Source organism: Indicator indicator, chromosome 13 (assembly GCF_027791375.1).
Source record: "Indicator indicator isolate 239-I01 chromosome 13, UM_Iind_1.1, whole genome shotgun sequence".
Classification (NCBI taxonomy): Eukaryota; Metazoa; Chordata; class Aves; order Piciformes; family Indicatoridae; genus Indicator; species Indicator indicator.
In genome coordinates, this window is record NC_072022.1 from 16,582,542 (window position 1) to 16,600,381 (window position 17,840).

A 17,840-nucleotide genomic window follows, 5' to 3' on the forward strand; every position below is an offset into this window, starting at 1 on the left:
ACCCACAGAATTAACACGCAGCAGTTGCTGTATGCTTACGTGAAAATTCCACCCAAAAAGTAAGCCGTTTTCCCCTCAAATTGTAACTGTATCTTCTCACCACCTATGTGATTTTAATACCTCAGCCACCTTAGAAAGCACAGAACAATGCAGCTACAGAAACCTAACAAATCCAACTGTCTGCATTATCAGTTGCATTGGTCTTTGAATTTCCTTTCTCAGACTCTTTTTTTTTTTTTTCCAGACCTCTTTTAATTTTTCTTCCTTTCTGCTGGCCTCTCCAGATGAGGAAATATGAATTGTTCTTATTCATAGCTGCTCCAAGGCCTTTTTATGTGTCCTTTTGATTTGAACTCTTCTTCTGGGGATATACAAAATATAATTCCTATTTGAAAACTAACTGCTCCCAGCACAGGAAATTTTCACCCAGGAAAAGAGCCCAAAAAAGGAAGCCTGAGGAAAACAGGAGATAGAGGAGCTGGAATTAAGGTAAAACTTACAAAAATAATTTAGTAATGAAAAATTCCAGTGATCAGTGAATCCCAGGAAGACTCAGAACTCCAGATGCTGTTTTCAATAACTATTCAGAAGAATTTAAAAATTCTATATGTATTCTCAAAACAAAGCTGAGCTATATAGTCCCAGTCTTCTAAGTAAGTACCAGCACTCTGCACCACCTCTGGAGTGACAGAAAGGGACAATAGCAGGCACACAGCAGCTACACAATGTATTCTCACAGCTCATGTGATGATACTTAAAAAAAAAAAGGCAGCAGCCAAAAGCATTTTTTCATCTTTATCTGAAACCCCAGGACAGCATAGATGAATTAAGGGAATGTACTTCTGAATGTGCCTCCTTCTGTCTATATGCATCTTCATCTTTAGATGCCTACAAGAATTCATCTAATGCTGCAAATGATGGCTCATTGCCTACCAGCTGCTTATCACTATCAGCTTCTAGCCCAATGTGAAAGTGAGTGCACCAGTAGTTGAACTAAACAGCTCAGTTTGAGTTTACTGCAAACACCAGCTTCTTTCCCTGAGGAATAACACAGCTGAAACACTCAAAGGCACTCTCTAGTTTGCTGGAATGAAGTTGACATCAAACCACTAGGAATTTCAAAAATCTAGGAACAACTTACTTGTCTTGATTTATCTTCCAGTTTCTATCCTTTTCTTTTCCCCCATCTCTTCTGGGAATGCAGGTGGGCTGAAAAGAGAGTGTACGTTTGGAAGTTAGACAGAGTAGGTTTAATATTTAAGCTTGTGCCTTGACTCAGAAAATGTTGAGGTTATGTTACGGGAAGGGGAAAAGAAAAAACAAACCAAACCAAACAGTCTCTGGAAATCAGTTTGTCCAGTACCATGTCCAGAGGAGTGAGAACATCTCCAAGAAAGGCTGGAGCCAAATCATAATCTTTGGGTAAGTTTAGCTCCTTCTGACTTTTCAGGAATGACTGACATTTTCTGCATGGCAGTCAGCTCCACTTTGTGCTATTGTTTCAGTTTCTGTCAGGTCACTCTAACAACTCTGCAGCAGTTTACTCTGTTTTGCCTGTCTTAACAACAGAAGGGCTGATAAGTTATTTTCAAGTAGCCTCTTATCTCTTTCTAAAAGTCTCAACTAGCAAAATCTTAAGGCAAACAACTGGAATAGTCTATATCCTTACAAGATAAGAATATTGTATTCTCTGACTGTGACTTTCTGTTATCCAGTATGGGAAGACTGTCCTAGGCTGACACATAAAAGACAGACAGCTAACTAAAAATGCCACAGAATTCTCTTCCTGTTGCCAATTCATATCTAAAAGCTGAGTGAAAAATACACTTCCAGTGACAGCTTTGAAATAAGTCCATGTGTGACAGTAACCAGGTCTCTTCTGACAAGTCAGGTTCCAGAAAAAAAGAAGAGGTTTTTTTCAGGCTATGTGCCAAGATTGTCAAGAAATAAGAACAATGGCACGAAGTAGAACTTGCTGTTTCCCTCAGAAATAAAGAGGAGCAAAGAGGAGAGCCAGAGACCCAAACCCAGGTTTCTGCGAGGTTGTGAATAAATCAGGTCATAATGTCTGGCTCCAGAGGGACTGAAGTGGTGAGGAACCGCAATAGAAGAGGTCATGTCTGTACAGGTGTTTAGAGTTTTTGCAGGATGCTAGAGTCAGACGATAAAGAGTTACTGATACAAAAAGGGGAGAAGGAATCAAATTGCAAGATGAATATCAGAGGGCTTCACATCAACTATAAGGATGTGATGAAAATCAAAGGACTAGTACATCTGTAATCTCAGTGCTTTCTGCTGGAATAAGAGACAGATGAGTGGCAGTGTCTCTGATGGAAAATGATGGTTCAGAGCCATATCCCATCAGGGAAAAAAGACCAAATGTAAAGGTGAGACTGAACAACAAATATCCCTACCTTTAATGAGGGAAAAAACTCTCTTCCTCTCTCTTCTGTCACAGAGCTCTTCCCCCTAACAATTCTTGAGAGCAGGCAATCTGAAATTAGAGAGTGCAAAACCTGTTATGAACTTCTGGAGTGCAAACTTCATTGACAGGAAACAGTAATTTTCTTCCCTGAATTGTCCTTAGCTGAAGGTCTCTCTGTCCTTTTCCTTCACAATAGGAGCAAAGCATCTCAGCAATACTGAGGAAGCTGTTCTGAAAGCCAGAAACAGGGATGTGAAAACCATGTCTATAAAGTTAAAGGACTTAGAGCACAATAGCTGAGAAAGCAAAAGTAAAGGGAGGAGAAAAAAAAAAAAAAAAAAAAGGGAGTAAAAGAAGGTAACGAGAAAAAAGAAAACATATAGAGAGAAAAGAATAGCTCACTGCTAGGGAAAAAAAATGACAGTTAAACAGAACATCTGCAGAAACACAATGTCTGAGTCCCTTCTCCAAAATCTGAGGAACATAAACAAAATACAGTATCATGGGAAAGAGTTAGCATTAACCAATTCAACTTTAGGGGTGACAAGTTTTAAGTAACTATAGCACATAAACCCATGAAAATATACAAGGAACACAAAATGGAGAGGGGCTGCAGTGATCAGGATGGGGTAAAAAATAAAAGAGTCTGGAGAAGGTGATGCTTCCTGCCTTAAAAACTGGGAGTTTAGACATGATCCATGCCCTACTCTGTGACCATGGGGCCAGAAAATGCCTTGACCAGCTTTAACTAGTAGCCTATATACAATTTTAAGAAAAAGAGGTAGAACCACGTGTGGGCTCAATCTGCAGCAACAGTAAATACCTGGGGCAGAAGACATGCTTAAACATCAACAGAAAAAGCATAAAATAATGACAGTAAAGCAGAAGGTGACAAGCCATGGAATGAAGAACATGAAAGATTAGAAGCTCAGTGGCAACAGAATGAGAATGCCACAACAAGGAAGAGAAAAATAGGACACTCAAAGTACAAAACTGAAGATCTGATGGAAAAACAAATTAAGAAAGAAATGAAGTTCAAGTAACTGATCAAGTGGAAGCTGATAGAAAATATTAAGCACTACACTGTGCCATGGTGTTTATCAGAGAAGAGCTGATGAGAAACAGCCAGCAGGGTTGAGGGAGTCTGAGTGAGCTGAAAACATGAACTGTGCCTAGTAACAGCTGAGGAGGACAGGGCATTACAGCCTGTTTCCAGGAATTAAGAGGTAAACCAACACTGGAAGAGTGTGAAAAGGTACCGCATAACATTGAGGGAGTCATATCTGAGGGGCTGACATTCAAGTATTAAGTGGTGCAGGTAACATTTGACCCAGACAACCAGTTTCAACACTAACCTGGGTTTTGAAGAAGGAAAGTCTGGTGTGTCTGGCTCTGGATTTCAGGACTTCTCACTCACTCAGAGCCACTCTGCTGTCAGATGGGCTGGCTTTAGGCCAGCACATTTCAAGTGCTCTGCTAAGAGGCTGCTGTGTCTCTTAGTTAAACTTTCTCAGCTTCTCCACTTTCCATTTAAAAACCAGCACTTCCCATTGCTTCTATTCCCATTTACCCTTGACCACCCTGACACAGCCATTAGCCTTGCCATCTCTTGTTTGTCACTTCATAAGTTGACAGACGACTGCCACAACAGCAGGGATAATCCATACCTTTAGCATGGTCTTAATAGGTATTTAAAAATTAACACGAATCTTTTTCCTCCTGGCAATGCACAAGTCATTGAGAGCAAGCCCTTCAGGTAACTTTTCCTAATAATGTGAAATGTCGAATTGATACCATTCTTCTGGCTGAAAAGTTGGTTTAGGAAAATTCTGCACTGTAAATGGGAACACAGAACAAAACCTGATTTACTATATAAAATAATTTCCTCCATGTTCCACAGGCCCTTCCAAAACTCACTAAACTTCATGATTTCAAATGCTATGCCAACTAAAGGAGCTACATTCCTGTGTAGAAAAGACACAGGAATGAGGCATTTAAAGGGAAGAAACAATGAATCTTTGTTGCAGAAAAAAAGATCATTGTCAAAGCATGGATTTAGTTGCCAGTTGCCCTTCCTCTGTCTTTGAATTCACCCAGCAAATCTCTGAGCACAGTAGCGATTAAAGAACAGAGCTCACTGTATAGCAGTCATGCTTCCAGCAGGTTCACAGAACCACACAAGGCAAAGGGTTGAAAGGGACCTCAAAAGATCAAGTTCAGCTGCCCTGATAGAGCAGGACCACCTACAGCAGGTCACACAGGAACACATCCAAGCCAGTTTTGAGTGTCTTCAGCGATGGAGACTCCACAACCTCTCTGAGCAGCCTATTCCAGTGCTCTGTCCACTTCTGGGTTGGAAGGGACCTTAAAGATCATCTAGTTCCAAGTCCCCTTTGCCAGGTGATGACCTGGGATTCAGACACTTTTAATTCCACCTCTCCATCAGTAGAGAGCAATTCTAATAGTTTATACTGCAGAATCTCAGATGTGGGTACACAAATGCTACAAAGCTAAGTCATGAGATATTCAGTATTTTCCTGACAAAAATGTTGCAAGTAACCAAGTTTCGAGCTTTAAACTGAACAAGAGGAGATTTAGCTTGGAGAAGAAATTCTTTATAGAGAGGATGATGAGATACTCAGGTCAGAAATCTTCCTAGAAATCTACCGAGTTAAGTAGTAAGTGTTTTGACTTTACAGTGAGCGTGATGAGACACTGGAAAAGGTTGCTCAAGGAGGTTGTGGATGCCCTCTCCCTGGAGGCGCTTAAGGGGCCAGGCTGGATGAAGCCTTGAGCAACCTGGTCTAAATGGAAGGTGTCCCTGTCCATGGCATGGGGTTTGGAATTAGATGATCTTTAAAGCTCCTTCCAAGCCAAACCATTCGATGATGATGATGACAGTGTACAGGTACATAAACGAGTCATAATTGTGGTTAACTCCTATTCAAATGCTCCCAAGAATAGGAGCAAAGCTCCTCTGTCTGTCTTACATGCAAGACTCGACAGAAGCCTCGTTAGTGAAATCCCAGGGCCCACCGGTGGCCGTTCTGGGAGCACCGTGACATTCCCAAACAGGAACTGGCAGCGATCGCCAGGGTCTTCCTGAAGTGACCCATCACCTCTTGGTCGGGTCCTAGCTCCCACAGTACAAACCTAGCTCTGCACCAGCATCTTCCTCAGCGTCCTGACCCCGGCGCAGCCTCCGCACACTACTGCGGCGGTACAGAACCGGCCCCAGGCAGGTGCCTGGGCCCCTCGTCCCGGCTGGACTCCCCGCCACGCATCGCCGTGCAGGTGTACAAGGCCGTGGGGACGCGACGTGACCATGGTGCCGCTTTCCCATCCCTCGAAGCCCCCAGCCGTACAGGCGGGAAGGAACACGGGGGAGGCGACCGGGGCGGGTAGGGGAGGAGTGAGGCAGAGGGCAGGGCTGAGGAGGCGCCGTGCTGCAGCGCGACGAGGCCGCGCTCCTGCTGCCCCGACACCGCCGAAGCGGAAGGGTCCCGCCGCCGAGCCCGCCATGGCCGGCCGCCCCCAGCCCGCCGCCGAGCCCGCTACGGTCGCCAGACGTCAGCCCCTCGAGCCCGGCCGCCCCCCGCCCGCCGTCGCTCCCAGGTAGGGCCCCCGCCCCTTCCCGCCGCCTGCGCGCGTGGGGCTGCGCCGCGTCGTGAGGGGCCGCCGCTGCTGCCTGTGGCGAGGAACGGCTCCGCGTGCCGCCTGACCGGTCCGGAGCGGCTGCGCCGGTCCCTGCTCGGTCAGGAGCCGCGCTGGACGCCCGCGGGTCCCCACTACCTATTGGGTGAGTAACAGTTCTGGATACTCGCCGGTCCCGTCACGGTGAGAACCTGCGCTTAACGCCCGTTATCGAGGAGCCCTGCCCGTGCTTACCGCAGCACGGGAGTCGGGAGTCTGCAGGGAGGGGACCCATCGGCCTGAATGCGGTCGCGGAGGAGAGGAGACAAGGCAGCAGGGACACGGCGGCCGGGCGGGCAGTCGCGGAGGATCAGCGGGGACACGGCAGCCGGGCGTGCTCCGCTGCCGTGGTACCGGCAAGAAGCGGCCGGGCTCGGGAGCTGCTGAAGCAGGCACCGCGCGTTGGTGTGCGGCTGCCTGGGGCGGCGGGAGTCAGCCACCGCGGCTTTGCCCCGGCGCAAACGGAATAAATTAAAGGGTTTTTCTTACAAAAAAAAAAAAAAATCTCATTTAATATCTCTCCAACAGCCGGGTTTTGTAGCGTGGTGCTGTAAGAGTCGGTAAGTTAATTAGTGCTTAATAAAATACCTTTAGGACATTGTGCTTAAGTCGCTTGGACATAGGTATGCTAGCCAGTAGCACACAAGAGAGAAAAATCTAAATGAAGGGGAAAACCGCCAAAACATAAATGAGAGAAAAACCAAAAAATGCCGGTTCTTTCATTATCCCAGCGAAGGCGAACCACAGCCCAAAGCAAAACTTCCCTCCCACCGGAGATGGGTGCGCGGAGAGTAGCAGGCTGCTGGAGATGGAGTTAAAGCATCGTTTTCAGCGATCACGGTGATAGTAGCAAACAGGAGCCTTACAGAAACTGCACCGTTTAAATAGGATACAAGCTATTAAACAAAAGGAGCGAGGGTATGCTGCAAATCAGGACAATGTAGGGTTTGGTTTATCTGCTTCTACTGCTACCATCTTTGGATGAGGGGTAGAAATGATGGAAATAGTCTGGAGAAAGCAAGCCTTCAGAGGAAGGTGGAGAACAATGCACACCTACCTGGGGGCTCTGGAGGAGCTGGGAGGGGCAGTGACCCTCAAGTGAAATTGCTGCAAGAGAAATTGCTTTTGTTTACTTAAGGAAATTAAAAGCTTTAAAGCACCCCCACCCCCCCCAACCCCCCCCAAAAGAGTTGACTAAGTAGTGTTTTGTGTCAACAAACATTTACTGGCCAAAGCTTAATAAAGCTTCTGCACATTGATATGAGTCGTGTGATCCAGAAATAGCCCTTCCCAATTTTTCCTTTGGCATTTCAGGGTGAAATAAGAATTTAGCCTTTTTTGTGGTTGTTACTAATCATGGCTGGTAATTTTATATGCAGCTCTTACAGAACACCCAAGGTTATTGTGCAGGCTTCAGTATTTAATGAGAAGCCACAGTGAAAGAGTCTTGGAGTTTAAGATCAGACAGACTTTTAGGTTACCTGATCTGACATCCTATATCTCACACTCAACAAGAAAAATTGGGCAGAATGCTGTCTTTATCCCAGCAACTTAGGCCAGTATAAAATCCAGCATGGGAGTTGGAGGGAACTGCTGGAGATCTAGTCCCATCCCTCTGCTAAAACAGGGTCACCAGATATTCCAAAGAGATAGACTGAAAGATACTAAGAATGAGACAAGCTGCAGCTTCCCTTGCTTATGGTCTTCCTTCTATTGTTCTGTATTTACCTCCTCACACAGGCATACAACCACATTCCAAACCCCCACCACAGTTGCTGGGCTTTTCATTGAAGTGTAAACTCAAGGTGACCAGAGCTCTATCATCCTGACTCTTACCCAGAAAACACTCTCTAGTTCTGTAGCAAGGCTAAGGCTCACCTTGTTTCTGTGAATACATACTTCTTTCTTCCTCCTGAAGAGTAAATGTCCTTCCCATAACTTAAACAGATCAGTTTTCTACCAAGAACTAGAGTCCTCTTCTTCACCTCTTTTATCTCCTGCAGCTGGTGTGTGACAGCTGCTGCTTATTTGGCAATCAAGCTAACCCTTTCTCTGCTGACCAACTATCTATGCTTCATACTTTGTGAATATGGATCAGAAGGCTTCGGGATAGAAGGTGACCAAAACAGCAAGGAATTTATTCAGGCTGTTCCTGTCTTCACCAGAAGGCCTTGGGGGGAAAAAGTGTAAGTGGGAAGCCATGGGACAAATAACTTGGACTTGTACATCTTCAGCTCATTGTGCCCATCATGGTCAACTTTAATGTGGAAACTAGGTACAGCAGCTGTTGAAATGAATGTTAGCATTTAGGAGCTGGCTTTGCAAACCTCATCAAAGAAGGTTTGCACTGTCAAACTGTTATAAATCAAACTGTTTTGCATCTTCTTCACAGAATCACTTTGGTCACTGGTGTGTTTTGGTGGCTATTCACACCTGATCTTACCTACACCCTACTTCCCAAACCAAGGCCACAACTCTGCCCACTGTGCTGACTCTCATGACACACACTACAATCACTGCTCAAGTTCAGCATAAACTCAGGGTGAATGAATAAACTCAGGGTGAATCAGCACCTCCCCTTGCTTTGACTGCCTCACTTGAAGGCAGCCTGGATCTGAGTGACCACAGCCACTGTGGAGCGCAACAGAGCAGGCAGTGGCCTTTGGGCAGCCACTGGGAAGCCACCACTTCTGGCCATGGCTTCTTGCAGGGAGTGCTTGCCCTAAGGATCAGAGGAGCAGCTGCAGAGAACTGCAGAGAACTGGTAGCTGTCACTTTTTCTTCAAGCAGCTAAAAGACGTTTTTGGTGCACATCATAGCTGGGAAGCTCAAACTGTGGTCTGTAACAATTGGTTGGGTTTTTATGGTGTAGAAACAAGACCCTACTAAGACTTTAAATAATCCACCTTGCACCTTGCGTCTTCAGGTGAGGGGTGGGAAGAAAAACACATTTTTTACACACTGTGCTTCTGTCTGGTGTCGAGGCAGTGACTGTGGGATGCTGGTACACAGCTGCCTGAGGAGATACCAGCAACCCATTTGGTATAACTGCAGTTTCTCTGCTCAAGCTTACAAAACTAAAAGGGAGGTTTAGTTTTCTCTCAAAAGAAAAATGAGTTAAACTTCTCTATCAGAACAACAACATTAATTACCAGCTGGCTGAGTAAAATGCACAAGTAGTTCCCTGTCTCCCTGCCTGTTGTGTGGGCTCCGGCCTAGGACTGGCAGGGCAGGGGCAGGAGGCAAAAGCTCCCCCAGCTCAGGTCATGGATAGGCAAAACATACTCCCAAACACTTCACATACACAGGAGCTCAGTGTCAGAAACTTCGGGGGGGTTTCCAAATTTCTTAACCATCTTTTTCCTTATCAGTGGGTTAGATAGTGCTTCAGCCTACGTGTAGAGTAGCTATACCTTCCCTGGTTTTCATTTAAAAACAAGTACAAATCTAGTATGTGCAGATTAATACAATGATTGCCAAGATTTATTTGGTTCCAAGTCTGAATTTTAAGATTTTTTTTCTTTTGGTCTTGTCAACCTTGGATTATTTTCATTAATCTCTTTAGTTTCCATCATTAATTTTCTTCACTTGAAGACTTGCCTGATTATTATTAATTATCTGTCTGCTGTCAGTGCCCATGACACCTAATAGGTAGTCAGTGGTTCATTATCAGAGATACGTTTTCTCTAGCTTGTGGCATCGCAGTATAGAATTATAGAATAGTTTGGTTTGGAAGGGACCTTAAAGATCATTTAGTTCCAACCCCCATGCCATGGGCAGGGAAACCTCCCACTAGCCCAGGTTGCTCAAGGCCTCATCCATCCTGGCCTTGAACACCTCCAGGGAGGGGGCATCCACAACCTCCCTGGGCAGCCTGTTCCAGTGACTCACCACCTTCACTGTAAAGAATTTCTTCCTAATCTCCAGTCTAAATCTTCCCTCTTCCAGCTCAAAGCCATTCCATCTTGTCTTACCACTACAACCCCTCATATTAGGTTCCTCCCCAGCTTTCTTATAGGCCCTCTTCAGATACTGGAAGGGTGCTATAAGGTTTCCCCTGAGCCTTCTCTTCTCCAGGCCAAACAGCCTGAACTCTGACAGCTTGTCCCCATAGGGGAGGTGCTCCAGCCCTCTCATCATCTTTGTGGCCTCTTCTGTACCCCCTCTAACAATTTGATGTTCTTGTATTTGGGGCACCAGAACTGCACGCAGTACTTCAGGTGGGGTCTCACAAGAACAGAGCAGAGGGACAGGATCACCAAATGAGAGTTTCCTTTTGAGATCTTGGTTAAATTTAATCTATCACTGAAAGAAAATGGACTTTTAAATAAAATTCCTGCCACAGAATTGGACGCTGCAGTGCACATTTCCCAGCTAATGAAATTCAAACACATCCAGCAGGTCCCGTATGACCCTAAGTGGTCATTCTGAGAATGGGACTAGCCCTCCACACTCTGTTCTGAGCTGGCTCCATGCAATAACTCGCTTCAAGTATTATGGGAGGTTTTTGTTTTCTGGAAGAGTTTTGATTTATTATATGAATCGATGAAAAAGTGAATTTCATTGAACTAAAACATCTTTATGTTACAGGTAATCAGAAAGATGCCCCAACTCAGATAGTAGTTTAACTTTGGTAACTGGCTTTCCCATGGGTCACCCCCAGGCACCCAGGTGGTGGAATGCTATCTAGAACCAGTTACTTACAATCAGTTACAGCTATGTAACTGATTATATTGGTGAGGTTTTTTTCTTGTATGTAGGTTAATTTCCTTGTTGGCATGGCAGCACAGGGTATATAAGTTCAGTGAGCATCACCATCCAGTCTATGGACGTTCAGCAGGACAAGTGGACCACAGGCTCATCTGGGCAGAATCTTAGCTTACTGGGAACTGTAGTTTCACTTCAGCAAGGACTCAGTGTACTTAGAACATCCCATAGGACTGGACTTGTATTTTCTCTCAGCAATAAAAACCTCAGGTGTACTTGAATAGTCACTGTGAGATTGCAGAATTAAGAGAATTTTACATACCAGGCACAGTGCATCTTTACCAGCCCTGGACCTGGTCATGGCATGCAGTGGCTCTTCAGAGTATTAAAGGGAAAAATAAAAGGTGTCTCTTAGTTTTCAGAACTGTGTTTAAATTAGGTCTGAATCCCTTTGCCATGAGACTCTTTTATAACTGTCTATGCTGTTTCAATTTGAAAAGGAAAGAGATCAAATCAGCAGGGTAACTGTTCAACAATGTGCTCATAGATTGTTCCTCTTCTACACTGTCAAGGCAGTGTTCTTCCTTGTCAGTGAAAAATGTCTATCACCAAAGTAGACATCCAGTAAAAATGAACAGCTTGTTTACTTTTAAAAGGAAAATATTTGCATGCTGTGAGATTGGAATGAAAAACCCATCATCTTCACACAATTTCTGCAATAAGACCCTCCTCAGCTAGAAAAAAAAACCCTAATTGTTTCTTGAAGATGTAAAAATACAGAAGTAATGGTGTGGCTCTTAAGGAGCTTAGTTAAATGGTCACATGGTACCTGCCAATAAAGTCAATCTTAAAGATGAGATGTGCCATAAATCCAGTGACATCTAATGGTCAAATTATTCTTATTCTTAAAAAGTAAGTAGCATATATGAACTGCATGAGATTGTGGTTTGCATGGTGTCATGTAAATGTCAGTGTAGATGGCAAATACAGTTTTGATGCTTTGAACAAGTGGGTTTTAAGGCCTTGTTTTATCACAGATTGTTATTTATTGACATACTAACTTCACATCAAAACTGATAAGATTTGTGTTCCTTTGGAATATGAGTAGCAAATCATAATTGTTGCGGAATTGTAAATGTGTAAATGATGTTAAAATAGGATTTGTTGTGAATAAGAAGTGACAGCATGTATTCTTTGGCATTAAAATAACTTCAGAATGTTCCCTGACATTTCAACTAGATTATGAATAGAACTTCAGATGATCATAGGAACAATACTAGATTAAGGAGAATAGGAAGACTTTGTGAATATTTTAGATCAAAGCTTATTTTTAGACTATTGTTTCACTTGTCTGGTATCATTAGTTAAAATAAAGACATATTGGGTTCTAACAGTATAATAATCCTAAACGGATTTAGCAGGAATCTAAATCAGTTTGGCTTTCTTTCAAAGAAAAAGTGCTGAAAACCTGAAGGGAGTAGATGAATTAATACATTTACTAGACAGGGACTTTTGAAAGTACTTCAGATAATGTTGACGTAAAATATTGTCATAATCAAATAGAATTTAGCAGGAACCAGGTTCGCAACTTCACAGAGTAGTTTTGACCAGTTGTTTTTTGCGTATTTTAACTGTTGGTGAAGCTGCCTGTCCAAGGAGAGGAATGAGCATAACCTATGAATTGCCTTAATTTTTACAGCTGTAGAAATGATGTTGCAATTGGATGATATTATTTCTGAGAACTAAGGAAGGAGGCTAGACTCTCTGTTGAAGAATATTTCCCAAAGCTTCCAGTTTTGCTCACAGCAGCAAACTCCTGGTTCTCTTCAGGGTGAGCAGAAGGCAGAAATTCAAGCATACGGGTTCAAAATACCTGCTTAGATCTTCTGTTCTGCCAAATAGAAGATCAGAATGCCCTTGGCAGCTTGCCAAAGTATCTGCAAGCCACCAATGTGTCGAGGATGAAAATAATCTGACCATTCAACTCACCACACTACCTCCTTCATGAGTGAGACCAATCACCCAGGCTAGCATAGCTGGTTGGTGTAGGAGGGATCATTCTGCAGTAGCACTGTCCCTGTGCTTGGGATAACACCAGGTCAGCTGGTTGTATGTCACATAGATTCCTGGTACTAGAATCAACTCACCCTACTCTTTCTCCTGCTACACTGATCGACTTGAATCTCAGAAATGCTCTTGAAAAAAAGGGGAAAAAATAGATTGTCTTGGTTTACTGATTATTTCTGTGGCACACTGGTAACTGGGGAGTCTTCAGGCATTTGGAATAAATATTTTATTATCATTTCCATAAGTATTCAGGAACATTAACTTCTGTGATATGGCAAACAGCATCTTCAACTACACTATGCTGAAGTCAATTGAACGCTATGCTGACTACTGCTGAAGTCAGGCTCTCATGATTTATAATAAAGAACACTTTACAGCATGACATTATGGCCTCTCAGCTGCTCATACACATACTTTTCTCCCAAGACCTCAAGCTGTTCCATAATTCAGATTCTGTGTTCAAAAAATTGGTTTTCCAGTATCACCAGTCCCCTTTCACTGGTGGTTTTGCCCTTTACCTTTTTGAATGTAGTCTAAAGTGATTCTGCAGCAGTAGGAGATTCCCAGGCTTCTCCCTTCAATATCTGGGGACAAGTCAGCGCTTGGTTAAATTATTTCGGAGGAGGGCTGGTACAAAAAGCTGCAGAAAGTGCTGAACATTAGAAAGACGTCATTCAAAGCATGAAAGCAGTGTTCACCTACCTATCGTACATGTTATCCTGAGTACCTACCACATTTCAATTAAGGTTCTACAGTCTCTTTGATTTGTAATCAATCTCAAAAGCAAAACATTGGAACAGACAGTTTTGATTAGCTATATAGATTTTCTATTCAAACAAAATCCTGACACACGTTTACTTTCAAGTTACGAACGTTTCCTTTCAGGAATACTTAATTTCTGTCTTGAATTAATGAAAAAGCTTTTACAGGGTAGATTTGAATTTTTTTAAAAGGGAATCTCTAAGAAAAGTTGTCAGCTACTGAAAGTGATAGCAGGCTTTGAGACCTGTTCTGTCAGTATTGGACTCTTGTTGCTCTAATGCTCAGAATCAGAAATGCACTGCACAGGTCAATGGCAAAAGCTGCTTGAGAAGCTTGACTATGGAATTTGGCTATACGATATAAACAAGATACCGAAAAATACCAACAAGTTAAGCCAAGATTAACATCCTTCACATAAAATCAGTGTTTTTTTCCTATGTCAGGTTTCACTGGCTTTCCTGGAATACCCATCTGGGAGTTTGTGCATAGCAAAAGGATGAGAAGAGCAGTCAGCAAACACAGTGATTTGTTAGATACAACAAACATGGAAAACAGACTTTTTAAAATCACACAGTGGTTTATGGCATGAAAGGCAGCATCTTTCACTTAATCTTGAAAAATGCTGACAATTTCTATTTCTAGATGAAATCTCAGGAGCTGCTTGCAAATCTGCTATGTGTTTAATTTGGACCAAATCTCACTAGATTCCAGCTGTGTCACAATGTGTGTTTTTCCATTATCTCTAAAAGAAGTAAGATCAGATACCATCATGTGCTGCACTAACAACAAAACCTATATTAAGAATAATAGTATTGCCATCAAAACTGCAGTAATAATATAAGTTTCTTAATAAATACGTAGTCATGAACATTTTTGTTGGAGAGGGAAAATTCCTCTGTCCTTCCTGCAGCACAAGGACAAGTGTCATAACACAGTATACCTACATATGCCCAGTGAATACAGCAATTTTTATGTGTGAGTTTATATTGCTTCTTGCTGCCTTAGTGGGTTTAAAGAGTAGCAAGCCTGTTGTTTTGATGTGGAGGAAACTGCCTTATTCTGATGTTTCTGTAATACCTGTGCCTGGATACAATGCATTCAGTCTGTATCTCTGTAAAATTATCTTCTTGATCAGCACTGTCCACTGAAGTTATGTACATGCAGATTAATGAGTTTGGAAAATCCTTCTTTGGACAAGATTTCTCTCTTTCTTGTTTTCAAACTCTCAGCAGCACCTTTGCTCCCCACCTAGCTGGCACTGCAGAGTTGGTTATGACTTCTAGGGCAGAAAAGTAGCCTTGGCTCTCTTTAAGTCCATCCCTAGTATTGGCTGCTAGAATGAGAGGAAATGGCCTGAAATTGTGCCAGGGGAGGTTTAGGTTGGAGATTAGGAAACATTTCATTCCTGAAAGAGTGGTCAGGCATTGGAGCAGGCTGCCCAGGGAGGTGGTGGAGTCACCATCCCTGGAGGCATTCAAGAAATGTGTGGACATAGCACTTTGAGACATGGTTTACTGGCCATGATGATCTTAAGTAGATGGATGGACTCGATGATCTTTTCCAACCAAAACAAGTCTGTGATTTTATGATCTCTGTAAGGTGCAGTCCTTTATCCCTTCCTGAGTTCAAGGGTCTGTACCTTGATCACAAGTTCAGTCATTCCTCCACATCAGACCTTGTCTGGTCCTTAGCTGTTGACTCAGGGCTTCTTTACATAACATGCCTACAAAACAGGATCTCTCAATAAATGATTGTTCCCCACTCTGTATCCTGTACACCATTCTAAGAATTTGCCTTCTGCACCCTACCAGAAGAGATCTCTTTGTTTCTCATGCAATCTTCCATTTCTATGGTCTCTTCTGACTAAGGCCCAAGCCTATCCTTTCTTGAAGGGTTCCTTAGTCAACAGATATTCTACCAGCATAACAAAGATCCATGTGGAATTGTCCTCCAGGGGTAGGTGGGGAAAAGGCAGGATAGTTGTCAGCTCTAGGCAAAACCCCAGTTTTGTTCTCTGTCAGTAAACTGATGAAATAATATTAACCATCAAACGCCCCTCCTCTCCCCCCAACCCAATTATCTGCCATTCAGCTCCTGATTGCCAGCTCTGTGATTTGATTGTCAGACCATTCACCTGAATGTACCCTGCCATAACTATGGAATGTGGAGAAGCGGAGAACATGGAGAATGTTCCAAAATTTACCTATGAGGACAGGCTGCAAGAGTTGGGAGTGGTTCATCCTGGAGAAAAGGCGGCTCTGGGGCAGCCTTCCAGTATCTGGAGAGCTGGGGAGGGACTTTTTACAAAGGGCTCATGGTGATAGGATGAGAGGTAATGGCTTTGAGCTGGCAGAGGGGAGATTTAGACTGGAGATTAGGAAGAAATTCTTCACAGTGAAGGTGGTGAGACACTGTAACAGGTTGCCCAGGGAAGTCTTGGATGCCCCCTCCATGGAGGTGTTCAAGGCCAGGTTGGATGAAGCCTTCAGCAACCTCAAGAGGGAGGTGTCCCTGCCCACGGTGAGGTGGTTGGAACTAGATGATCTTTAAGGTCCCTTCCAACCCAAACCATTTAATGATTCTAAGTTTGTACCCTTCTACATTAAAACTTGTTTAACATTTCCCTTTAAGAATTCAATCAGTAAATAAAGGAATGGTGGAATAGCTCAGAGCAGATCCTAAAAAATTAGTCAGTTTGGTTTACATTTATTCTTCAGTACAATTTATTTGACAATATTTTTAACTCATGATTTGAAAGACGGCTTATCATTGCTGATGCTTGCAAAGGCTTCTTGATTTGCTTGCCTTTTTTTAGGCATTTTCACTGTGTGATGTGCCACGGGATGGGTTGTCTTTAGGTCTACACACTCCTATTTCTCGTTAGCACATAGCTAAAAACCTGGCCTTTTTGCAGCTGTATTGCTGACAAAAAATGAATGTAAATCAAGAGGACCCAACAGACATGAGATGAGCAATCTGAATAGAAAGTACTTACACTTCTACTCTTTCTAGCACACTGATATGTAAAACCAGCAACCCAGTCTTGTACCTGTTAGACTGCATAGACACTCAGCTCTGGTAATGACAAGGGGTATTCAGTATTCTCTGTTTCCAGGGAAGTCAGTAGCAGGCAAGGGAGATGGAAATAAGGCTGTGGAACCTTAGCAGATCAGACCCTGATACTGCCAGTGACTGTATTCTGCACATGGATTCCAAATCCATAACAAAATCAGAAAGACATTTGTTTGAGGTATTTATAGAGAGTCTGTTTGACTAACCATCTGTGCTCTGATTGAAGTATACACAGGGTCCAGACTGACTAAAAACCAATGTTGTGGATCAAAATAGTAACTTTGACACTCTCACATCTAAAGATGTTGCTGCTAGAGACTTTGTTGACCTGTTTCCATGTAAAGGTAAGTTTTAAAATTGTGAAATCTGAAAGGTCCCCTGAGGAAAGAGTGTGAATAGTCTGTCCACTTCAAAAAGTCTTTGAAGTTCAGGGATGCTGTTTGAATGCTGCATGCTTTCCAAAACTGCTTCTTGCTGCGTGTCTCGATTTCTTCCTTTCTGAGTAGCTTTCAGGTTGATTTGGGAGTGTGAAGTTAAGAATATCCTAAATTATGTTGCCAGCCTTTCACTTGTTTCATATTTCTATTCCAAAATGAGATTTCTTCCTTTCACTGTTGTTCATGGTGCTCAGTACAAATTCTAGCTGAATCTAGTGTGGAGTTAATTGCACTGAGAAACCTCTCTGTGTCTGTTCAGTTTGCTTCCTTCATCAAGACTGTCTTTTTCATGGATCAGTATGTTCTGGATGTTCAGAATGTGCAGATTAGGAATCAAAATGAAAAGGACTAGGCTATAACAGGAGTGTTTTAAGTATATATATAGTGGTCACTTAATATTTATTGAAATTGCTCCTTAGGGACTGTGGGGATTGATATGCCACAGGGACAATTATTGAAAAGCAAGAGTTTGGAAGCTGGTTATGCTTGTTCAAGATGGTAGGAAATTGAAGTTTCTGATATTGTTTCACGAGGTTAATTTTCTGTAGTGATAAGCTGGGGAATTCTTTAAATTACCTCTTCTAGCTGATGTAGCACCATCTGCCACATCTGCAAAGGAGGTAATTATTTGTAGGAGCAGCTGTGTTTTTTTGATCAAGTCCTGAGTCATCAAGGTC